At 39.2% G+C, this 24992-nt stretch overlaps 1 long non-coding RNA gene across 3 annotated transcripts in view; it reads right to left on the bottom strand.

Moving 5' to 3' along the window:
- The window catches only part of LOC148641895 (uncharacterized), an 84203-nt gene that overhangs the window by 42590 nt on the left and 16621 nt on the right, over window positions 1–24992 (bottom strand). For 2 of the 3 annotated variants that reach the window (XR_015929555.1, XR_015929557.1), the window contains exons 2-3: window positions 22155–22249; window positions 17755–17953 (exon numbers count right to left, since the gene is read on the bottom strand). This is a non-coding gene — a long non-coding RNA (uncharacterized LOC148641895). Of the gene's footprint in view, window positions 1–17754; window positions 17954–22154; window positions 22250–23481; window positions 24445–24992 lie in introns of those variants that run through there. The other variant, XR_015929556.1, reaches the window with a different exon arrangement.

Genomic DNA, 24992 nt, shown 5'->3' with positions numbered 1-24992 from the left:
ATCACGACTGCTTCACTTTGAGTTTGTGATGAGGGAAATGATGTGTGGGAGCATACTGCATTTTGCTTGTTCCACCAGTTATCTTTAGTATGGCGATCTAGGGTTTGTTCCGCAAAGGAAAGGTGATGGGTATCTTAAGTCCTCCTTAAGACAGCAATGCACTCCCTGCAACTGAAAGAGTCCAAGTATTTGATTGGGGAACAGCTAGGAGACTTTGGAAGGAGGGAGTACAACAGCAGTTCTTTAAGGAACATCTGAACTGGAGTAGTCCTGAAGGTCATTTCAAAACGGAAACATATCAGGAAATGTATCCATTAGAACCCAGAACTTTGGGAACAAAATGGACAGCTTTCAGGAATACCAGACACACTGTGGGAAGCCACAGATGTGCAGCAGTCACGCAAGATGCAAAAAAGTGGTCAGGGCTGGACAAGATCACAATGCACGAACAGTAACATTATTTCATTATGAAAACAGAGAATTTACCCAACCCGCTATCTTTAATTAAATACCGTATGTGCAGTCTGTGGGTGCGTGTAAACCTCAGTGTCAATTCCTTTTTAATATTCTACACTATGTAACCTATTTTAATTTGCCCTGATTTATAAAGCAGCTCTGCCAAAATTGTGAGTTCTAACGTGCCATAGCGTGAAAAGAGAAAATTAGACAGGAAAAGACATTCGTGACTTTGTTTAAAAATAGCTTCTCTTGTTCAGAATGTTTTCCACCAAAAGACTTAAACTGTATGAAGATTCCTGTTATAACACTTGAATCTGCCAGGTAAGTCATAGTAGGATACTCTACCTTTGAAGTCACTCAAGTATATATATTGACACAAACATAAAAATTAATCTGAATTAATTTAAGGATGTTACCATAACCTATAAATAACAGTGATTTTCCAGTCTGCTGTCACTTGGATTTGAGCTCTTCTCTGCTGGAAGGACAGAAGTGACCTTACCACTGCGGAACAGAGCTGTTAGTCTGGCATCTCTGTTAAATGTTAAATTTGATGTTAAAATTGGAAGCTTTGGTCTTCATGGTTGAACCTTTGCTTGAAATTCACTCCCTGGCTGAGAGATCTCACAGAAACAGATTTGTTTATTCTGAAATCATGTTAGCCACCATTATTGTACACAGACAGAGGCAACTTAGGCTTCCCTTAACAAAGGGGGCTAATACGCAATAAACATATTTTACATGCATCTATCCATCCATTTTCAAACCGTTTTATCCAATAATGAGTTGCAGAGGAGCCAAAGCCTGTCCCAGCAAGCAACAGGCACAAGGAAGGACACATCCTGGATGGGACACAAATCCATCTCAGAGCACACACAGCCCAAAACATACACACACAAAAGGGGCCCGGAGCAACCCCAAACAAACACAGGGAGAGCATATGAACTCCAAGCAAATAGCATCCCACCAGTTGAACCCTGGGTCCCAGTGATACAGGGCAGCAATCAAATGTTTTAGTTCTGGATTTTTCTTTGCAATTTTTGCTGACATTTACCTTCTCTTACCCATAATAGTGTAGAGGCTGAGTCTCCAAGTTCAGATCATACCTATTCACTTTAAAATGTAGGGATGCATGCAGGCATCATTTATAATTAGACAAAACTGGACATCGGAAAGGGTGGATACCTCTGCTAGGCAATGGACTGTTTCCAATCATGGTCACGTTGAAAAGGGGGAGATTCACAAATATTCTTTTAATGTCTGTACTCTGCTACATATTAAAGCTTGTGGCCCCAAGAAGTAAGACATATTAAGAAAAATTTGTGTAACAGTGGACCTGTTAAATTTAAGACTCATGCTTTAAAAACATATTGGTTTACCAGAAATATATATCTGAGTGCATGAGTCACCCCGGGTACAAACTTATTAATAAGCATTTATCAGAGATAATGCTCTCTCAGCACTGTGGAATGAGCTTATTTTGCTAACAATGACATATCCATTAGGAAGAAGCCATGTAAAGTTCCAATCAATGTGAGTTAAAACTTACCACATCATGGCTGAGGCATGACTCACATGGCTGTAATAAGCAGATGTTTCATCTGTGGAACATTAGCAGAGATGCTATCACAGCACTGAGAGCAACATTCCTTTCTGTCCTGTGGATGTCAATTTCCAAGAAGAGCACATGGATTATAAAAAAGCTGCATGGAAAAAAAAACCTCCACATTTTCCAATGAATGGATCTCATCACAAGCACTTCCACTGTTTTGGCCAGCAGCAGTGCATTGGGCACTCGATGCTTTGAAATTCGCATCAAAGGCATGTTTTGGCGAAATGGAACGCTGTCGCAGCTGACTTAGTGCCTTGTGTCTGGATTTAGACTTTTACTTTTTTTTTATTTACCAAAATCAAACCCATAATATTTTCTGAATTTCCAAGAAGTGAAAAACCATGCCAAGCACATCACATGGCTTCACTCAAATGGCAAAGAAGAGTCTGCATTGCGTGTGGAGGGGAAGATTATATGGTGGCTTAAACAAATCAGTGCCCCTATAGGCTCCTTTTAAAAAGACATTCCAAAACAATTCCCTCCTTGACTTGAATAAAATAATGCTAATAAAAAACAGATGGATGATGATGTTCACTCTTATTTAGAAATGTGATCCTGTAATGAACTCTTATCAGTAGCTTCTCTGCTCTTGTTTTAAGTGAAGTGTGGGCTTCTCCCCTCCTAAATCTGCAAACAGGTTCAGCACGCCTGGCATTTTCTCTGGAGCACACTGGGGTTGACAGACACCCTCTGAGTGAACAACAATCCGATCATCTGATTAGATAGCAGAGCACAGGCCTCTCTCAGGGGTGGTGATGTGAAATGAGTGTCCCTTTCAGCAGACAGACTCTACACATGAAAGCATGCATGGGCCTCCTACAGAACAAACAGATCTCCTGGTAGCCATGATAATAAACCTGAGATTCTGTTACCAAGGCAAATACTCCCATACAAATCCAAAAGCGTTTCAGCTTTGGGTCCAAAATCCTTACATTCTCCTGCATGTAACCTCATCACCATACTGAAACATGGAAGAGTCAGATTCGTGAAGACTTTCACTAGAATATTTGGGTCGTGCGCAAAATAAAAATCCTTTTCTCAACATTGTTATGACTGATTTCTGCATCATGACTTCTATGTCATCTTCTTTCTTAAAACCATGAAACTGTTCTTCCATTAAGACAATTTTTAATCTTGAACAATGCCGTAGTAAGATGATAACTGTCATCTAACAGACTGATGTGAAGATGCTGAAATGTGGACAATGTGGAATATGTCGAGAGCCTTACCCAAAAAAAAGGATGTTTGGCTTTGAGTTTAACCCAGAAATACGGGTAGACAAGAATGTTACCCAGATCATCAGTGCTGAGGACTGTTCTGTGACCCTGAGAGGGGAAAGAAAATTGTGATTCCATGTCCAGATCTGAACACTTCTGAGTAATAGTAGGTATCGTGCATCCATAATTACCACATAGCATGGTATCAGATGGTTTGATCATAGTAAAAAAAAAAGAATAAAGATATCAGCCACAGTAACACCATAAGAAAATAAGTGACAGCAAGGCAAGTGAATGAAAAATGTAGTGAAAAGTCACAATTATCATCTCTGATACCTGAAGCCAGACAGCAGTTGTATCACTGTAAAACAGTTAATCGGCTAATAACTGCAATAATCTTACTACCATCCTGCCCAACACTTAGGGAGAAAAAGGGTAGAAACAGAAAGCTGTGAAACACGCACATTAAAACATTTTTTACCAGCAACTACACGTAAATTTAAAAAGAAAAAAAACATCGTTCCACAAGACTTCCCCAGCATTTCGGGATGATATTTGGCAACAGCGGGTCAATTCATCATGGTGCCCCGTCTGTTTATGACACTAAGTGCCAGGTTTGCAAATTCCAAATTCCGAATAATACAGCTGTGGGGAATGTGTTTTATAAACTAAGCCTATTATCAGAGTTTTTCTCTCCTGCCACTCCTCCACACTTGAGTTCCCCTCAATCCCACCTGCGCAGGCCGACGGAGGGAGTTGTGTTGTATTATCACCTGCGCTAGCTGAAGCCGAACCACGCTTGGGTCACAAAAAGAAAAAAAATACTCAAATGTTTATCATTATCTGTTAGTTTGCCCTTAGCAGTACGATATCTGATTTGGGATTTTCGTTCGTCAGGCAGCATGACTGCCTGTCAGCACTGGTGGTGGAGGAAAGCTGAGGGAGAAATGTTCATTTAATATTACGGCTCACTGCCGGCACCCACAAAAAGGCTTTCATCAAGGAAACACATCAAGGAAAATGAGCACGGCACGGTAAGCACAGCAGGGTGCAGGCGCTGTGACATAGGAACGCGAGGTCAAAGCAAACTATGATACCAAAAAAATCCAAAAGCCATTTAGAATGTAGCAGAGAGTAGTGAAAAGCACGGTCACTTCAATTGAGAAATGATGAAACAAAAATAAAATCTGAGCAATCCAGCAATTCTTTTTGACATTTTGGTTTATTTAAATCAAGAATGATTATCTCCCTCATTTTTCATTCTACGCCTGATAGTAACTGCTTAAAAATCACAAAATTAAGGTTACAAAATAATAGATAATACTGCAATAGAAATAGAAATTGAATAAAATAAAAACAGACAAAACTCAATATAAATAGAGCTGCTATGTGTCCAGGGTGTATATATTATGTCTTGCTGCAAAAGTGCTTTGAGAAGCCACCTTTAAAGGCGCTATATAAAACAATATAAAACAAAGTTTATTGTTATTATTTACAGTATATTGTCCCCGTCACTACTGGGGCATTAGGACCCACACAAACCGCAAGACCCCACTTACACGTCTTCCAGCAGCACTGAGCCAGTTACAAAAATCATCATGATCCCGCTGAAATAAGTTCTGGTCTAGAGAGTGGGGCTGAGTGTGCTCGGAGCCCACGAATGACCAGGACCAAATGGCAGAAAGAGATGTACTTAACATACAGCTCATCTTCTGTGCCCATTTAAACTCCTGCTCAGAAAGAGTAGATAAACTTTGGCCAGCAATATGTGAGTGGCCTGGCATCTTCCTACAGAAAACTGCAAGAACACATCTGTGTTTAGAGATTTTGCATGTTAAAACAAATGAATCACAGCGAGAAGTCAGTAATAAGCAGCCATTATAGTTTCTAATTTAAGACTTCAGATGGTAATAATTATTATTGCTTACACTAAAGCAACAGAATCATTGATTAAGCACTTCATTACATTTAAAGCATTGTCTTACTTTAAACATAAATGAATATAAATGCCCCATCTTGAAATGTTTGCCAACCATTTAAATATGTAATGATATAAGTAATAAAACATTAAACTTTGTAAATTAAAATCTCAATGAAAGCATTTAGGCACAGCTGTTCCTCTGTGTCTTTATAAACCACATATTAACAGAAGTAAAGAGCTATTTGAAATACAATATTTGTCTTGAACATTTGTTTAGCACAAAGAATCAAGCCTATGATACTTATTACTAATACTAAGTACATTTGAATGTTGGATGAAAACTGCCTACTTGCTGTAGTTCCAGAAAACTCTCTGACAGAACATAGCTTAAAACCCTCTATTATTCTAATTTCTTGGCAGAATTATGGGTAGTATGACCCTCTGACAAGAAATCAAACATCTATATTTTTGGTTGTGTAAACGTAAAAGTAGTCAATAAACTGAACACAACTTAAACTCAGATGAAAACCAGAGCAGTAGAAAATGTCACAGTGTGATTAGTCTTCAATGTTAAATACATGTAACCATGGCGTTCCTAGGTAGATTAATCTGTAAAGTTATGGCTTGAGTTCTGCTGTGCTACCATCTTTGGTTTTTGCCTTTTCCAAGCAGCACATTCGATTTTTAAGCTTGGACCATTATTATCAACTTACTGCAGGCATCTTCCGAGAACTGACTTGCTGGGTATCAACACTCCTCATCAAAGCAAACTCTCCCATACATGCACCACAGGACCCTCCCTGAAAAATGACACATCGTTCTGACAAGATCACACTTCTGGGGGTCTTCTTTTTCACTCCACGGCAGGCATAAGGATAGTATCCTTCCACCCATTTTCCAACCACTTTATCATATATACACTGTGGGGACTGTGGGGATATGGGGGACTCCACAGTACAGGGGTTGCAGGGGAGACAGCATATCATGGCAAGCAGCAAGTGCAAAGCAGAGTACACTGTGGATAGGACATCAGTCCATTGCAGAACAGACACAAACTCCAGGGACAATTTTCCCAGAAGCTAATCAACCTACCAGTATGTCTTCGGACTGTGGGAGGAAACCAGAGCACCCAGAGAATAGACATGCAAATACAGGGAGAACATACAAAATTCACAATCATAGTACCCCAGAAAATTAACCAAGGACCCCAGCAATTCAAGGCAGCAACACTAACCACTTTGCCAGTGTGCTGCCCCACTTTCATACACAGCACATTTCTCCTGATCTGAAAATTCTACATCAAATTGTTACATGCGAAATGAACCGTTAGCATCACAACTTCAGGAAGCTGTTCTGATCAGGAGAGAGGTAGCAGGCAAGAAGCGCTTTGTGAGATGAGGAAACTATTTAGGTCAAGCGAATATTGGAGAATGTTTTTCCTACAGAAGACAAAAAAGTTTCAGCACCCAAACCGAACAGTGTCTGAGAAAAAACTCCCTTGAAAAAGTTAATTTGGGATGATGTGATCAGAAAAGCAAAAGAGTGCGATCAACATAAACGTGGTCTGTGAGATTACTATGAAAGAGCAGCAAAAACAAAATGCAGTGTGTGTGGAGCTTTGTACTAAAACCCAAAGAAAATGTCATTAGGGTTTGTAGGTGACTTTTTTTGTAGTGACATCTTAAATTATACTGCAGGTGTCAGTTCTTCTAATGCTTTCTCGCGGCCACCACAGCACCGTTAAAAGACTGAGCTGAATATGATCCTACTACTATCTGCAGGGCAAAAACTTAGTCCATATGTTGGAAATCTCATATTGCAGGGAAACTGCCAGACAAAGGCATTAAGGTAAGCACATTTTGTTCCTGGTAAATAAAGGGAAAAAAGGCAGTGGAGATAAGAAGATGTTTATTTGCACAGAGCCTTCATGGTCACGCAGGCTTCACCAGGGTCACAACAGTTTACACAGCAGGGAAACTGTTAAAGGCTCAGCAATAAACTCAGAGCAAACCAAAAGAGGAGAAACAAGAGCAGTTGTAAACACTTGGGCTTTTTTTCTTTCCTTTGTTTAGATAGGCCTCCCCAAAAAATGAAAGTAAAAAATAAATGCTCTGTGGCATGAGAAAATAAGATTTCTCTAAACTGACGTGAGAGGGACTTCACCTGTGCACATTCAATGGCAGCTTGCCACTTGGTGTGAATTTGGTCTGTTCTGTTTCTTTGCTGGGTGAACAGTTTCCAGCAGATTGGAGATTTCAGGCTGCAGCTCTTATTTAAATAGCATATTCAGAGCCAGCGAGTGTATTTGAACCCCGTTATCCAGGGAATGCCACAGGGACAGCAGAGTGTTGCACAGTCCCTCACAGCTAATTTTAGCCATTCCAAGCATTTTAGTCCCCAAGCCTGTTACAGAATCAATGTCGCCCCCTTTGAAACCTCGACAGCACAGAATTCTCCTTCAGCGGAGGGCCTGGTCTGTCAATTCAGCAGAGTTCGCCGCTGTCTGGGGATCAGCGCTCTGCCTGCCCTGAACCCACAGGTGGCCATGATCGCTTGAGCTGAGCTCATCACTCAGGGCCAGGTGGTGTGGACCTTCACTGAGCGAGGAGCGTCTGCCTCTTCCGAGGAGTATCGATGGCCAGAAGCCGGAGCTTCAGAAGTTATTCCGACACACAGCACAGATGGCACAAGCTTCACAGAAATCACTTGAGCTGATTTCAGGGAAAGAAAACCACACTGGAAGCCGTATACCCAGCAAAGAAGCTCTTTCCAGCAGCCACGTTTTAAAAGGATGCTGACTTCAAAACTAAAAAAAAGCCTCCAATTTTTCCCAGACAGTTTTCCCGTTTGCCTGTTCTGCTTATAATTTTATCTTACCCCCAGAAAAGCTCAGTTTAGTCTGGCTAGCTAATTGGTAATTATTAAAGGGATGACATAAACCTATTAATATGTTATTAAATACACTTACTTACTTGTCAGGATCTACAAACATTCAATTGCATTTGATGTTTTTAAATTTGCATTCTACAGGGAAATTGTAATTGATTTATTAATATACAGTAAGCACTTGGTTATTTCAGAAGTGAAACTCTTAGATCATTAATACTACACAAATTTTTAATGAATATTATACTGAGAGGTTTATATAAGGTTTTTAAACAATTGTGCCATTATTTTGTTTTAGGATAGTGAGGATCCTATTACCACAGACTACTTACTGTACTTTCCACCCTTCTGATGAGATGTTAAACTAAAGTCCTAACTACTGGGTCATTAAAGATCCAGGAGTGGGAGTAGGGTTGTTAACACTGGGATCCTGGCGAAATTGCACACTGTGCTTGAACAATCTGGCCTCTCTACAGTTCCCCCTGACTTTGATTGTGGAAGTAATTTCTCACTCCTCTCTCTCTGATCTGTTGCTGGAACAGCTGGCGCCCAGAGGCTGTTACGTGTCACCCAGGTGGGGGCAGCACTTCAGTGAGGGAAGAAGAAGATTCCCCTCTATAAGCAGACATAGAACTATTTAAATGCAAAAATATTCCTCATTGCCAAAAACTAAAACAGACCCCTTGACCTCTTCACTTTTCTGACCGGCAGTTATGGAACCTTCAGAATTAATATAATTAATTGTTATTGATGGTCTAAATTAGATATTCATGTGGCTAACAGGGCCCTGGGTTGTGTGTTCACGTGGGTTTCCAACAGGTACGCTGGTTTCCTCCCAAAGTACAAGGGGATACTTTTAGGTTATCTGGCTTCTGGGAAAACTGGCCCTGGTGTGAGTGTGTGTGCTCTGGGATGGACTGGCGTCCCATCCAGGGGGTATCCTGCTTTACGCCTGTTGCTTGCCAAGATCAACATGGAAGGATGGATGTACAGTATTTATCTTCTATGCACAGATCATAACTGCTGCCCAGCTTTATTCTAAGCTTTCTGTCAGTTAGCAAGGATAGTCTCACTGATGCTTTCTAAACAAAGGTTTAACAATAACATTAGGTGTGGACATAGAATATCTACTTTTTTAACAGCTGTATTAAATAAAGTTTGAATAAACTCCATAAAATTTAATGAAAAGAGAATTCAGCTTTGTTTTACTAAACAGAATGAATTGTGTGTTTTTTAAGTATGTTACTTAAAACAAGAACAAAGCATCTTCATTATTATACGTTTAAGCATTATAAATAAATTATTCAGTAGAATAACTTTCTGTATCATCAAAATGTATGTGTTTTCCATGTGGAAAGTCTCAAGAATGTGTCTCCATTATTGTAATATAATGTAATATATCACCCTTATTTCTGCACTCTTGAATATAATGTATTGTGAGAAAATGTAATCCATGCACACAGAAAGATGCATTAACACATTGCCTCTTATGTGTCCAATAGGGTCACATATGCGTTACCTGTATTTAATTTAAAAATATGATGTTGCAAAGTCAGGATATCTGTTTGCAAAGATAAACTCTACCAGAGTCTGAAGTATGATAATGAGAATCGCATGGTGCTGTGACAGATCATTTCTTATTTTGTTCTCAACAGATATACACCTGCAAACACTGCAAGCAGTCTCCACACTACGTTTGCATGGATGGACCGTTAATCAATGAATAACTGCTTCACCAAACATATGCCACATTAATATTCTTTGTGGAGATAATGATCTAATGGATTGCTGGAGAACTTTTAACCCAAATGCAAGAGTATTCAGGTTTATTTTTTCACATTCACACCTGTCACCAATTATCAGATGATGGCCCTATTACATTAAATGTTAAATTAAACACAGTCAAGCACCGACCTGGAAGAGGATGGTGTGGGATACCACACCACAATTATTGACAAAGTGTTTCAATTTTTATGTGCTCACAGGTGTGCCTGAGCCATTATTCATGTAAATAGGGAACTAATAACATAATATTTTGGCATACACATCAACCGTCACGAAATGTAATATGCCTACGTTTTTTTTTAAAAAAAACATAGAAGATTAATACATACATCTTCGAAGGCACAGGAATGCACAGCTCTGTCAAGCTCACTGTATTTTATCCTTGTAGGGAGAGTCAGGACATGTACAGTGCAGCACAGATGGAAAGAAAGAAAAGGCTAAAAAGGGTTTATTATTGATAACAGACGGCTTTGCGTGTCTGCCTTACAATTACATCCAGCTGTGATTCCAAATTAGACCCAAGGTGTATATCACAAACACCTGGAGGAACAATCCTGAACTCAGAATGCTACCTACCGTATCTGTAGGTACAGTACAATGCTGAGATCTCCTGTTTTCTGCAACATTTGCTTATGCAGATGTCACACAACTGCGATGCTGTCCTCAGAAAACCTTTCAACACATTTAGTCACTAAACATCTCTCCAATAACACCCGTGTATCAAGAATCCTTCGGCTTTAGGCTCATCACTTCCACAAAGACCCCTCAAGAAATGCAGCTCAAAGGGAACTGAGGTTTGTATAACTCACCAAGGTCAAAAATGGTTTCAGTATTTATTCTTTGGTCCGACTCAATGACTGTCAGAATGCATCCTGTTTCCACAAGTCAACCGTCAATCGTGCTCCAGTAATGTACATGAAACTGCTCAAGTCACCCATAAGGGCAGGCTGCAAAACCCCAGTGCTCAACTGATAATCCCCTGTTTTATGTAGACAAGTAAATGTAATAAAGAATCCAGTGCACAGGAATTGTGATGTTGCCATTTTTATTAAACAGTATGTAAGTAAATGTCAAGTATGATTGAGACAGTAGCTCCCAACTAGTTATCTGAATGTAGAGCTTAAGGTGGACCATGAGGTCAAGGGGCTGGCTCAAGCAGAAAGATCCCTATCAGTCACTGAAACACCAGCAGAGTTTAGAGAGGTAGAGTGTAATGTGTTTCTTAAAGAGCCTGTTCTGATCGCATCATTCCCTAGTCCCTCGGTAGTGGAGAAATCGCCTGTGTCAATGGACCACTGTAGCTGGTTCAGCTGGCCAATGGCATCTGATACGTATACATCATCTACTGTGGTGGTGTCATGCTATTTGGGATCCAGCACTAGCTAAAGCAGGTATCGTGAGGCACTTTAGGAAGGTTTATACTGTAGCTCAAGTGCATGTGTCATGAAAAACGGATTGGATATTAAGTATTTCCTAGGGAAATGAACACCCGTATTAACAGGTACAAGCTCGCCTCACAACTGTATGACACAGATTCAGTCTTTTAATTTGTTTAATTTTCTATTTATTTTGATTTTAATGTATAGATTCCAGCATGGAACTGAGTTCAAAGTTGCATTTTAGCAACTATGAGAAGTTGTAACAATAACTGAAATATCCTAGATGACATAGACGACATAAAAAACACTAATGAGCTAAAAAGTAAGCAAAAGTCAAAGAATGGAGTGAAATGAAGGAAAAGCCAAACAAATTTAAGAAGCACATTTGTGCTCCTTACTGAAAATCATCTGTTATTGATTCTCTCTCTCCAAAAGCCCCCTGACCCACTTCTAAAAGCAGTGGAAAGGGAGTACTCTCTTAGCCCCAGAGTAAGTGAACAAAGATGTGATGGATAAAATGTGGTCTGCTAGGGTGTTTCACTCAATTTGCTGTGGTTTTCCCTCAGCTGATGAAAAGCCACCCAATCTGGCGGTGGAGCAAATAATTCATTGCTACAAAACAACAAAACAGTTGGGAGGTTTTCTTTCAAAGGCGTGATTTAAATTCCACCCGTTTCTCAGGTGAAGGAGTCCCTTTCATCTCCTCAATCTGATTTCAGTCCATTTCCATGCTGAGGCCACATTGTGGTGAACCAGTTCAGGTTAAACAAGGCTTGGATGCAGGTGGTTGAAGCTGAGAGGCCCTGTTGAATACTAGGCCACTGCATTGAGTTATGTCTATGAAATACTAGGATACAATGCAATGAATGTATGCTATCCCCCTTCTCTTGCAATAGTAGATGTACAATCTACGTAAAATGGAAAATGTATGAAGACAGTTCATAACATATCAGACAGATTTAAACCCATGTTTGCAATTTTTTTGCAACTAGAGCTACATAATACTAAAGGATTTCAAACAGAACATACTAAAACTTTTAATTGGAGATGTTTTAACTTCTAGAAAAAAGCCAATAAGACCGTGATCTAGGTTGCTAAATCTATTAAACGATCTAGCTGCCTCTTGTCATTTGTGACCATTCCCATGTTCTTGCTTTTATTAGTTTGGGGAGTATTTTTCAACACTACTGTTTGCAAGACATTTAAGTAAAAATGGGTGATTCTCTTGTCACACTGGCGCTACTGTCACATCAAAAGAGGGTTTCATCAACGGGGACAAGCGTCACAGCTGAAGAAGGCTACATTCAAACTGTTTTTTCTTTTTCCCTTTCAGCATAGAGTTAACCTCCGCTCCATCCTTTGCAGTTCGTAAGATGACACAACTACCCAAAAAGGTTTTCTGAAAAATATAATCACGCGTTTTGCCAAAAAACATGCACAGCCACATTGCAAAACATCTACAGAATCATAAAATAAACATCAAGTTCTCTCTGCGCCTCCTTCACATTCAATTACAAAGAGCCCTGTCTTCCTATATTGGACCTGAATGCTAGAATCAGGTGGTTGCACACTGGATGGCAAAATCTTAAGAGAAGCAATTAAAACATGCTCCACTGTTTAATTGACACCAAGGAGTTGGGAGGGCATAGTGCCCTCTGAAGTAACTGCAGTATTACTGTCTGATTACCTCTGAAGGATTTCATAGCATTCTACTCTAAACTTTGTTCAGGTGTTCCAGTTGTTTCTCGCAGTGAAAAATTATGCTGTCCAGGTTAATAGAAGTCTCTGAATTGCCCACCGTGTGTCTGTGAGTAACTACATGTGTGTGTTCCCTACAATGTCCAGTGTCCTTTTAGACTCCATAGCCCTTCCTTGCCTCCTGTATGTCTAGTTAGACTCTTGCTCACCAATTACCTCTAAGGAAAGAGCAGCTACTGAAAATTGCTGGTTGGATGCCTCTTGTCTAAAAAGTCTGCATTTGACATATTTTGTATCAATTTTGTTTCGCATCTGTGCTCGCATGATCGTAACACAATATTCTTCCTCCATTTGTGCGATATACTTGACCTCTATCAGGTAATGATGTGAATTACCAGTAGTAATCTATTTTTATAGCTGCATGTGATCAATCACAGTCCCAGAATGTGTTTAGATGAGGGCTTAATAATGACATATCATGTTTTGGAAAGAAACATCTGGCAAATGTTAGCTGTCCCATTTTTTGTGCAAAAATTAAGCATTTAAATACCAAGAGTATTTATTTATGCAAGAATATTTATCCAGAAAGAGAGAGAGGAGAGGCTTTAGGAATTCAAACATATTTACCTGGTTTTTCACAAACTGTACAACATCTGAGAATGGATGAGGCAATTAAAGACAAAAAAGTGCCTGATTCATACAGTGCTTTCTGTCATTTTTGAAAAATGAAAAATAAAGTACTAATGTCATGAATCCTAAAAAAAATCTAAACTATCTTCAGACTCTTAAATTGTCATTCTGAGGTGTGTGTGTGATAAATTCCAATCTACAATGTTAAATGAAGTAAAACTCTGAAATGTTTAAAAAGATACATATATTTTCCAAATTCTTTATTGATTTATTTTCAATATATTTTCTTATATTGTTTTTTGAAGAATGTACAGTAACATACCAGAAACATGTATTCATGGAAGACAATTTAAAAACCGGTGCAGTGTAATTTCATAATAATAACTGACAGCCTACAAGAACTTTCTTTTTCAATTTAAATTTTACATTCACCTTTGCTTGATCTTGTACTGAGTAGAAAATTGTTAAAGTGCTCTTTACTATAGTGCACTGTACTAAAGAAAAATGCCAGTGAATTCAATCCTTTTCATTTGATGAAGCCGTAACTCATAAGCAGCCATCAGTGATGATGGAGCCAAATACCAAACCTTGTGGTCAATTAATACTGTAATCAGTACCAGTCAGTCCCAGCTTTCATTTGTCTTTTTTAGTTGGCTTCATTGAAAACAATGACACCAGCATGTGATAAACCCCTCTGTTGAGAGCAACATGGACAACTCCAGCCATGCTCAGGCAGGTTAAAGGAATAGTGAGCCAGATACCTCTAAACAGGCTGCCCGTGAGGCATGAGCACATGAATACCATGTCAGACAGCAGGATATTGTGCACAGTAGTCTTCATTAAGCCAACTCCTCACAACGCCAAGGACTCTAATCAACCCAACACCAACTACTACACTAAGTCCCTTTATTTACAAAACTAGTGTAAGTGAGCATCATGTGAAAAAGTAAAACGTTTTCAAGCCTTCTCACACATTCACCCTCACGGTAGGATTCAAGTCAGGTGTTTGACTGGACCACTACGGGACGTTCAGTTTTCTATTCCTAAACCACTGCAGTGCTGCTTTGGCCTGGTGTTCTAGGTCCCTGCCCTGCTGACAGCTCAATTCTTGTCCTAATTTAAGGTGCACCTAAGTTAATTTAGGACCAAGAAAAGGTTTATTCCAAGCTGCAAAGAGAAGAAAAGAAACACAATGTTTCGGCTGTGGAGCCTTTTTCAGGTATCAAGGTTGTTGTGTTTCTTTTCTTCTCTTTTCAGCATGGAATAAACCTTTACTTGTTCCTTTGCAGCCTACGCATGCTGACGCAGCTACCTACTTAAGTCAATTTAGGCTTGCCACAGAAATGGGTTTGAATGCTTGTATAATCATGACTTTTCCATTTATTATCTATTTACTTCTTTCTTTTTTTCATGACTGCAAGCTTGGAATAATGAATTATTTGCCACCTCACTCTGGGAGCGGAAAAGTCACTTCTTCGCATAAGGCCTTCAAGCTGTCTAGATTAATCCAAAGGAGTTATAGCCTTGCTACTAAAGGCACTGTAATGGGACCCTTCTGACTGACAACATCAACTCAACAATCAATAGTAACTAAGCAAAAAACTCTCCATCCCATTGGTAACATTTCTTGTGCTCTCAAGTCTGTTCTTACTGCTCCACAGAACAGATCATTTCATTTGTCAACTGCAGCCAGCAGGCAGCTGTGTATCTGCAGTCCCTCACCATCATGCCCACAGCTACCCCTATAAACATCGCTGCCTGTTATGCTAAGCTGTCAGCATCTGATCCCCTTACGAGAGCTAATGTGAACCTTCTCAGCTCTCCCACCTCTACTGGCTTCTCTTAATGAAATGAGACCCTGATCTGTAATTAAATTCTTAGGCATGGATGAAGTCAGCAAAGAAAGGGAATGCAAGGCTCTAAAGCTCATCTGCAACTCTTGGAACATGATCTTGATAGCTGGCATTTGAGCATTTATTTTCACATTTAATTTCCTAAGTGCTTTTTTAACCCATTCATTTCAGCAAACTAAATGCAATGATTTCCTATTAGACAGCCTCAAAACTACATTATCACTGAGAACCCCCAATTATCCTCCTAGAAAACCTCGATCCAGCACATTCTCTTGGGGTTTTTAGATCTTAAATTAACAGATTGCACAAATGAATGAAACATAATGTGAATTTAGTCTCATTAATGTCTACCTGGACAAATTAACTGTTTAAACCACACAGCAGAAATGTCAAATCAGATGCTAAAGTGTGCTAGATGGCCATGGCCTCCAAGAAAAGCAGTTTTAACACAAATGGATAATTTTGGTCTCCCTGTAAAGCTGTCACCTCTTCTCCAAGGGCAGCACTGGGGTGCAAAAAAGGCTGATACCCTCTTTGTATTAAGTGCTTACTTAGAGAATACTTAGATGTAGTGAGTCTGGCATAAGAATCTCTCATTCTTGTTGCAGAATTGCCCATTCTAGTTCTCCTGAATTCAAGGCTATAAAATATATCTTCCAAACCTCTCTGTCCTTTCCAAAGAACCACAGGCATCCTCACTTCCGTCTTGCTGTGCAAAAACCACCTGCTCTCTCCCATTTTCCTGCTTGTGTGAAAAAAGAACATGGTTTGTATCACCTGTCTCTTTACAACATGGAACTGCCAGCTGAATGTAACGCACCTGTAATGCAGACACAAAATCTCTTTTGCAATGATGAAAACTAAGTTAGGCTGCCTTCTAATAAAGTGAAACTTCTAGCAGAGTCAACCAGTGAATAATAAGCAACAATACATATCAGGGTGAGTGTTAACTCTGCATTTAACTCTGCAGGAGGTTAAACGTACACTCTGAGAGTCAAGTTGCTGTCTCTGTGGATTCAAAACCATTTTAAATCCAAATGAGACAAAGACAGTAGGTTCATTAATTAAAATGCATTATCCTTATGCCCCATTTCCCGCAAAAAGAACGTAACATTTCAATAACAGATTGTTAAAATTAGGTACAAGGTGATAGAAAATTGACTTAATTCTTGAAATTGCACTGTTTCATGGGGGAATATTAACCACTTCTTTCTCTGATCCTATTTATTTCACTATACCTGAAATGCCTAATGTTAATCTCGACAAGCAAGTCTGGGATGAGACTAATCAGGTTCTGTGCTATCACCCACAAGAAAAGGTTTCTGTTGAAAACTCAGATCTCGAAAGAATTTGATCTTGTTACAAAACAGAATGAGTAAGGCTCTGAGTATCACTTCATTGATTAATCTGTGCAAACATGATTAGTTTACTTCTGAAAAGGCATGCAACTCTGCATCAGATAACACCACACTTTAAACCTGACTTGTTCCAATAAAGTGAAGAGAATGGTGAAAGATCCTGACATACTGTAGATATGGATACATATTGATTATGTATTGTTATTAATTTGGGTTTTTATGTTATGATCCAGGTGGCACCACGAGGGATTTGAACCCACAACTCCCTTGTCAGGAGTTCAAAGCACTAGCTCGTAAACAGTACCACAGTCCCTTTGTGACTTTAGGAGAAATTATGATCCGTAACACCAAAGCACATGAGTACATGGATTTCATTTATTTTCTAAAGTCAGTTCAGTCTTGCTTTTAAGCTACAATCAATTAACTATAGTATAAATGTTATTTCTGAAAAAGTAGAAACATTAGAACACTTTATTGGTTCTGTGATCTCGAAAATCCATCAACTCTTCAAGCCAAGCTGTCTCCTGGAAGTCCTGGAAAAAGATCAATATGCCTACAGTATTGATTATCACATAAAACAGCCAGATTCATGCCTCGGGCTGCTAGAAAAAGCAGATAAGTAATGAGAAAGTGTCCTGTTTGCAGAGCTCAATAAGGTGAGGAGGTCGCGGCTTTTCAAGAAATGTGTGCACTGTTGCAGTTGCACTAGATCACCTGCAGATCAGGGTGGCGCTGTTGAGGTCAAAGTCAGCCTTTGACTTGGCACATATGTTGCAAGGCTAACCGCATCCCTTCCAAGCCAGTTGACTTCAATATGGCCTGCACTTTTTAAATGTGTTGCATTTATTGGGTAATTATTGCTCTAATTTCCCTCTAATTGCAGAAAGGCCTGCCCTGTCTGTCTGGTTCTCGTTAGACCCCTGCAAGAATATTTTTTTCATTAGCGGTTTTCTCACTTGCTTTAACCGAGGACTGTGCAGTACCACCCCCACACACCAGTCTTCCCTTTCTTCGTTTTGAAATGTTTTACAGGCAGCTGTGGCTGTGGAGGTGATCTGCAGCAACAGGGAGCGGAGCAAGGCCCAGTCAGAGGTCACAGATCCTGGCTATGTCAGTCCATCATGCGAAAGGGAGTGCCCTCTCCTTCATCCCACCCTGCACAGGGTAACAGAGCAAAAAACAGAGGCTGGCGTTTAAAAAAAAAACTAAAACCATCTGATGGATATTCCAGAAGGACACGTGGGGGAATTGAAATTCAAGTTTTGCTGTAATAATTCGCAGAAATAAAACGCTTCACGATTCCCGACCCAGTCCTACACTAATAAGGCTCTCAGTCTATTTTTTGTTTGATTTATATAACAGGAGGGGGTGTAATTGAGTCACCATAGAATCCTAATATAAAATTATAATCTGACGGGTCCTGTGTGCCAGAAAATTGCCACAGGATGATGGTAATTCAAGTGCAAATATACTGTATATAAAATATAAGTACTTGAAACGATATGACAGCTTTCAGTTCAGACAGAGGTATTATGTTGATTAATTCCAGTCAGTTCATTCTCTGCTCTGCTAACAAGACAAGGTCTCAAACCGAAATCAAGTCCATGAGCTCATAAAAACATAGTAGAGTCCAATTATAATATTAATTTTAATAGTAATATCAATATTTCCTTGCATTTCCATAGCACTGTCCCCAGAAAAATATTAAACCCTTTGCAGGAAAGAGGCTTTTCCCACGAGGCTTACATGAGCAGCTGGTGCCTCACAGTGTTTTTATGTATTTGTCACAAACCTAAGGTAGTTTAAAAACCTGTAAACGAAAGGTCACCACTGACCTTGAAACACTGGTATGACCACAAACTGAAAACATTTCATGGTGCAGCAAGAGGACCCCAAGCACAAAAATAAGCAGAAAAAATAAATCCAGAAAAAATTAGCAGAATGTATTTTTCCACTGATGCAGACATATTTTAGATTTAAAAAACAAAATTGTTTTTTGGGAATCCAGTTATGTGCAGCACATACTATACGTCGGTCCCCCTTGACACTATTGAAACAGCAGAAAATCAGAAAAGTCTGATACTTACTTTCACACCCAGAGCAACCATCAGCATTGCACAGAGAGGTCCCCGATACCATTAGAACAACTAACCGTGGAGAGTAAGAAAAGGAGAGTTTGATCTTATCAGGCAGTAAGGTGAAGAAACGTACTGTATGAGCTGAAACAAGGGTGTTGGCACCCTCATACAGCCTGTAAACATTTACTTGGAGGGCTTCTGTGTTTAACCTTAATCATTTCACTTCACAGCATCAGATTTTGCAAAGAAAGGGAAAGTATATTCTGTGATTCCATTCCATGGTTCTAAGTCAAGAACCATGTTACATTCCTTCTTCATATTCCATCGATCACTTTAGAAGAAACAGAGATCTCTAACAGATATCTTGGATAATTCAAGTAAAAAGCTAAAAAAGCACAGTGACACCCAAAGGAAATACAAAGGACCTGGTAATTAAGTACTTATGCCTAAACACTAGAAACAAAATGCTAGAAGCCTAGAAGCAATCATGATTTAGAGTAATTGGAATCTGAGATACATACTGTAGTCAACTGAAAGAGATTGAGATGAATGCAATATTTGTGTATATACACTGTTCTGGAGAGATGAAGAAGGAGAGATGTAGCTCTATATATGAGAAAGAGTATTCAGGTATACTTAAGACTAGAGAAATCAATGGTATAAGAATCTGTATGATTTAGAATTATAGAAAAGTGCAATGGTTAGTGGTACTTGTCTACTATGGACCTTCAAATGCATTAATTATTATTTAGCACTATAGTGATATAAAATTTAATGTGCAAACAAGTATTTTAAGGGAGACTTCAAGTTCCCCCACATGGGAAAGAAGACTAGAAAAGACCTATACTGTAGGTCTACAACCAATAACTTTCAGCCAAAACTGAAATGGTAGGCATGGTTAATGACTGCTGTCTTACCCTGTTTATTAGAGTACCTGCAAGGGTAAATGTTTATTCTGATCTAGTCCTCTTAAACAAAAGAAAGTGAGGGAAACAGAGGTGAGAGAACCATTAGGAAGCTGTGATCACTTTATGGTGTGTTTTAAAGCAAATTTTGGAATAATACAATCTGGGTCCAAATCAAAAGTTTACAATGTCAGGAAAGCAGGTTTTGGAGGAATGATACAGCTCAATAGACATACAAAGGGACAGGAAAGATAAGGAGTCAGTGCAGAATGAATGGCAACAAGATTAATGGATTCTGCTTGAATTATAGAGCAGATTTACCCCAAGCATAAGGAGATCTAAAATGGCTAAAAACAAAGAAGAGGCCAATAAGGTTTAAAAAATTAGTTATAACAAACAGGCAGAAGGCACTTTATAAAATAAATCCAGTTAAAGAAAAGGTGATCAGTAAACTGCAAGCACAGGTAAAAAGAGAGATTAGAAAGGCCTTGAGAGAGAAATAAATACTGAAATGGAGGCTAAAAGTACGTAAATAAAACAAAAAAAGGGTTATTTCAATATTACTATAGGAAAAGAAACATGTTGTGTATTGTATCTGGTACAATAAAAGGACACTTCTTGGCAATTAAAAGGAAGTGACCGATGTACAAAGCTATTACCATATGAAATTAAACGGAAGTACAAAATATAAACCCTCATTATATATATTTAAAAATAAGAATTTAAATTAAGGGATTGTCTGTTAAAGAGTTTCTTACGCTCCACGAAGAAAAAGATGTTGATCTTTTGGAATCAGTCCAATCAGACAAGAGAAGAGTACCCATATTTCCAGGCTTAATGGATTGTCTTACACTGGGTAATTAAAAGCACTGAACCTTTTTAGTCTTAAACAGAGAAGACTATACAGGGGACCGGTTTCTATTGAAAGGCACTGACAAAGTCAACCAGACTCCTTCAGAATCCACAGTGAAACACAAACCAGAGGACAAGTGGAAACTACATGTAAGTGCGCTGAAAAATAAAAACAGGAGGCATTTCTTTATTCAAAGCATTGCAAGAGTATGGAACAAACTACCTTTCCATTTTTCCAAGACAAATGCCCTGGCTTCTTTCAAGAAATGGCTGAATCAGATCCATGGATCAATAATCTACTAATTACAAAACAGGCTGAATGGCCTCTTGTTGTTCTGTCTTGCATTCAACCACAAAACTGCCACAAGGCCCAGGTCCTCCTTGAGAAAAGTGAAAGGGCTGCAGGAACTGAGGGAACATCATGAGCAGGAACTCGCTAACCCCACACTCATGGAGATGCAAACCCTTAAATCACAGAGCACCTACACGGAGAAGGTAGCAGAGAGAAGTGGGGAACAGGTGTCGGAGGAAGAGGGGTATGGCAGTGATTCCCAATACTGCCACCTGACACTTGCCAAACAAGTGTGCTCTCCCCGGGACCTAGAGACAGACAATCAAGAACTGGAAGCTCCAGACAGTACCTCCCTTCACCATGTTGTCTAATGCAAGACATGGCAACTTCAGTCATAACAGTTTTAGTTACTGCAAGCCTCACCCAAAAGAGGACCAGAGAGAAAATCGAATCATCAAAGGACCAGGAGTATTAAGTCTTTATATCAGGGGTCTTTAAACCTGGTCCAGGAGAGTCACAGAACTGCTAGTTTCACAAATTTCTAAAGAACTGGGACAATTCCATTGTAATCGAAGAGGTGATTTGCTAGAATAAGAATTTAGAGATCATTTAGGACTGAAGTCCTCAGCCCCCTAGTAGCTTACAGGTGCTGCTTCTTTGAAAACAGGTGACCTTTAAGGCTCTCCAGTACAAGGGTTGAAAACACCTGACTTATGCCTAAACTTATACGTAAATACCAGGAGTGTTAGGAATAAATTGCAAGACATAGAAGCTACTGCACTGGCATATACTTATGCTACTGGGATCAGAGAAGCATGGCTCACAGAGTCTTATGGGGAAGGATACAACATCATTAGCAGATACAGAGCATTCCAGAGAGACAGGAAAGATGGAAGAGGTGCAGGTGTAGCACTACATATCAGAAAGAGCATTCAGGCACAGGAATCTGAATGCATTATAAGTCCCAGTATTCAAATGGATCAAATTTATGGATCAAGCATAGCAAAATATTTTAAAGACACAGTGTTGCTGCAGTGATACCTTACTAGTTCTGTAGCCGTCTGTAATGAAATCAGGGAGCTATGTAATTAGGAAGAAATGGCAATTATATGTTATTTAAATTTCTGACACATACATTGAGAAAAATCATCAAGCACATCAGAAGTTATAGTTGAAACAGTAAAAATGGTTAAAGACTGCTTTATTATTCATTTTATCAGAAAGAATACCTGAATTGGTCTTGTCTGTTGACCAGGGATGAGAATGCCTCAACTGTGATCAGAATTTACAGGTAGAGTCCAAAACAAAGTTTTCCCCCGCGACCCTAAATTGGAAGAAACAGTTAGAAAATGGACGGATGGAAAGCAGTTACACAAACAGCAGAAAGATAACACTTTGTTGCACGATTTTAAAACAGCAACATCAGAATAAAATTAACAAAAATGAGCACGATGAATTACAAACAAGTTAAATTAAGATAATACAATGCAACCTGAGAAAAGGATTCTGTATGGAGTCTCAGAGGTGGTAATTTAGAAGAAGAAAGGAAAACGACTTTAATATTTCACTCAAGTGTTTACGTTCCTCAGAGGAACAAAGACATAATTGCTAATTAAAGAGTATCAGCATATAAGAGACAGAAGTTAGTTACCAGTACTAGACACACATATGATAACTCCCCAAGCCAGGTGATACAACAGCAATTGTACTAAAGGAAATGAGGGATTTTGTATTTAGCAACTCTTACAACACGATGTCCACTACTCTTTTAACAGTCTCTCCACACTGTGTAATACACACTGGTTGGAAAAGTGACTAATGTGGCAGCCATCCACAAAAAGGATTGCATAACAGAACAAAGCAAATTATAGATGAAAAAGTCCTACTTTTTACATGTAAATTTAGAGATGATAATTAGAAATAAAATACATTAGTGGTTTTCAACCGCTGTGCCATGACACACTGGCGTGCAGTGAGAACTGTGTCATTAAATGTTTTACAAAGGTCATGAAAAAAATAAAGAAAACTATTTAATTTTAATATTCTATCCAACCAAAATTAGAACTCATAAAAATTAATGGAAATGAATTTGCATTTTTTTAAGTTACCAGTTATCAGCTTTCAATTCTAAAACATGAACTTTCTAAGCACAGATGGCCTAAAAGAGACTACTTGCTAGTTTTTACTAGTCACCATAGAAATCAAGCATAGCAATTTGGAGCTTTTTAGTTGATAGTAAACCATGACAAAACAGGCTAGCAGGTGTAGGAAAACTGACCATGTTCCCCTTTCTTCACCAAATCTATATTATAAGAAGAAATGGATAAGTGTGTTATCCGAAGAGATGATTCCTTCGCTAATTCAGTGGTTGATAAAACAGCTGAGCCCCACAGAAAAAAAGCTAGAACTATTCAGAGACAGTGCAATGAGAGGTACAGTATCTGGCCTGAGACTTGGCCAGACTTGTTGCTAACAGCTAAAAGACCCAGATGAGTCAAATGCCTCCTCTCTTTCTTATGTTCTTAGGTTTCCTGAGTCTGCTGTTTCATTGCTTACCAGACATCAAGCAGCAGTTTTGTCAATGAGCTGCATTAGTTTTCCATCCAATACCTTAGTTCTGATGCAGGTAGCATGAGGAGAATCTTATCTTTATCTGGGACAAACAATATTTCAGATTAATAATAATAATTAATAATAGTTGCTTACACTTATATAGAGCTTTTCTGGACACTCCACTTAAAGCGCTTTACAGGTAATGGGGATCCACCACCACCAGTGTGCAGCACCCACCTTGATGATGTGACAGCAGTCATAGTGCGCCAGAACACTCGCCACACACCAGCTCTCAGTGGGAGGAGAACTGAGTGATGAAGCCAGTTCAGAGATGGAGATTATTAGGAGGCCGTGATTGGGAAGGGCCAATGGGAAATTTGGCCAGGACGCCAGGGTTACACCCCTACCCTTTTCAAGGAACACCCTGGAATTTTTAATGACCACAGAGAGTCAGGGCCTCAGTTTTACGTCTCAACGGAAGGATGGCGCCTTTTTACAGTATAGTATAGGTTAACAGCACTTCTCTGCTATTGCTAGGCAGGCAACCTTGCTTAGTGTGGCAGTGGTCTCATTTACACAGTCAGACTGTCAGAATGCAGAGTACAGTATGTAAACAACATTAGTTTGGTGCAAAGAGCAAGTGTGGCTCAGTCTTCTGGTGCAGTGTGCTTCTTCAGAAATGCATGACAGTGCTGCTGACTTCTGGTCACATGTATTCTCAAGCTTATCAGACTGTTTTTCTTCTTTTTGGTCATTTCTAATAGATCTCTTTGGAAGCACGATCAAACGTCTTGATGCTTGGCGCTAGGTGCTTGTTTCAGTCAGACAACAATGTCAAAAATGGCCTTATTCCAACAACACTTAATTTCTGTAAGGCATGTTTTTGTCCTGTTCTGAATTCTAAGTAAAAGCTGAGCAATTATGTGACAATTAGACAATTTTTTAAAACACTGATCTCAGTCTGGATGTTGTATCAAGGTAGAAGAAATCTATGAATAAACAAGATATATAGAATATATAGCTCAACATGACCATAGTTAATGGTTCATTGAGAACTGATGACAGCGTTGTGACACAACAATGGGTACTGATGACAGGCATTAATGTACATTTAAGGTACTTTTTTCTTTGCACTTTCACTAGACTCTCTGTATACCTCACACCTGAAGAAGGCTCCACGGCCGAAACATTGTGTTTTCTTTCTTCTCTTTTCAGGATGGAATTAACCTATTACTTGTTTCTCTATACACCATGCAACTCTCAAAATCCATCTTACATTTTTTCAGGCAGCATCACTGCCCCACCAGTTCCAAACACACTCAGTTCCATAAAGATCATGTCCAGTATTAGTTAGGAACTGTCACTTCTTCATTAGATCCACTGAAGCAGCGGCTAAATGAAAGCCTCTGATATATGACCCACCCCTTCCTCCACCACTGAGCCGTGCTATATTAAAATGAGCAAGTGCCCTATCATCTCACAATACATCAATGCCAGTGGCATAAAGATCCACC

Source organism: Lepisosteus platostomus, chromosome 23, assembly GCF_059453375.1.
Source record: "Lepisosteus platostomus isolate fLepPlt1 chromosome 23, fLepPlt1.hap1, whole genome shotgun sequence".
NCBI classification, from domain to species: Eukaryota; Metazoa; Chordata; class Actinopteri; order Semionotiformes; family Lepisosteidae; genus Lepisosteus; species Lepisosteus platostomus.
Note: the sequence above shows the minus strand (reverse complement) of the source record. Positions and strands in the feature narration are given on the sequence as shown.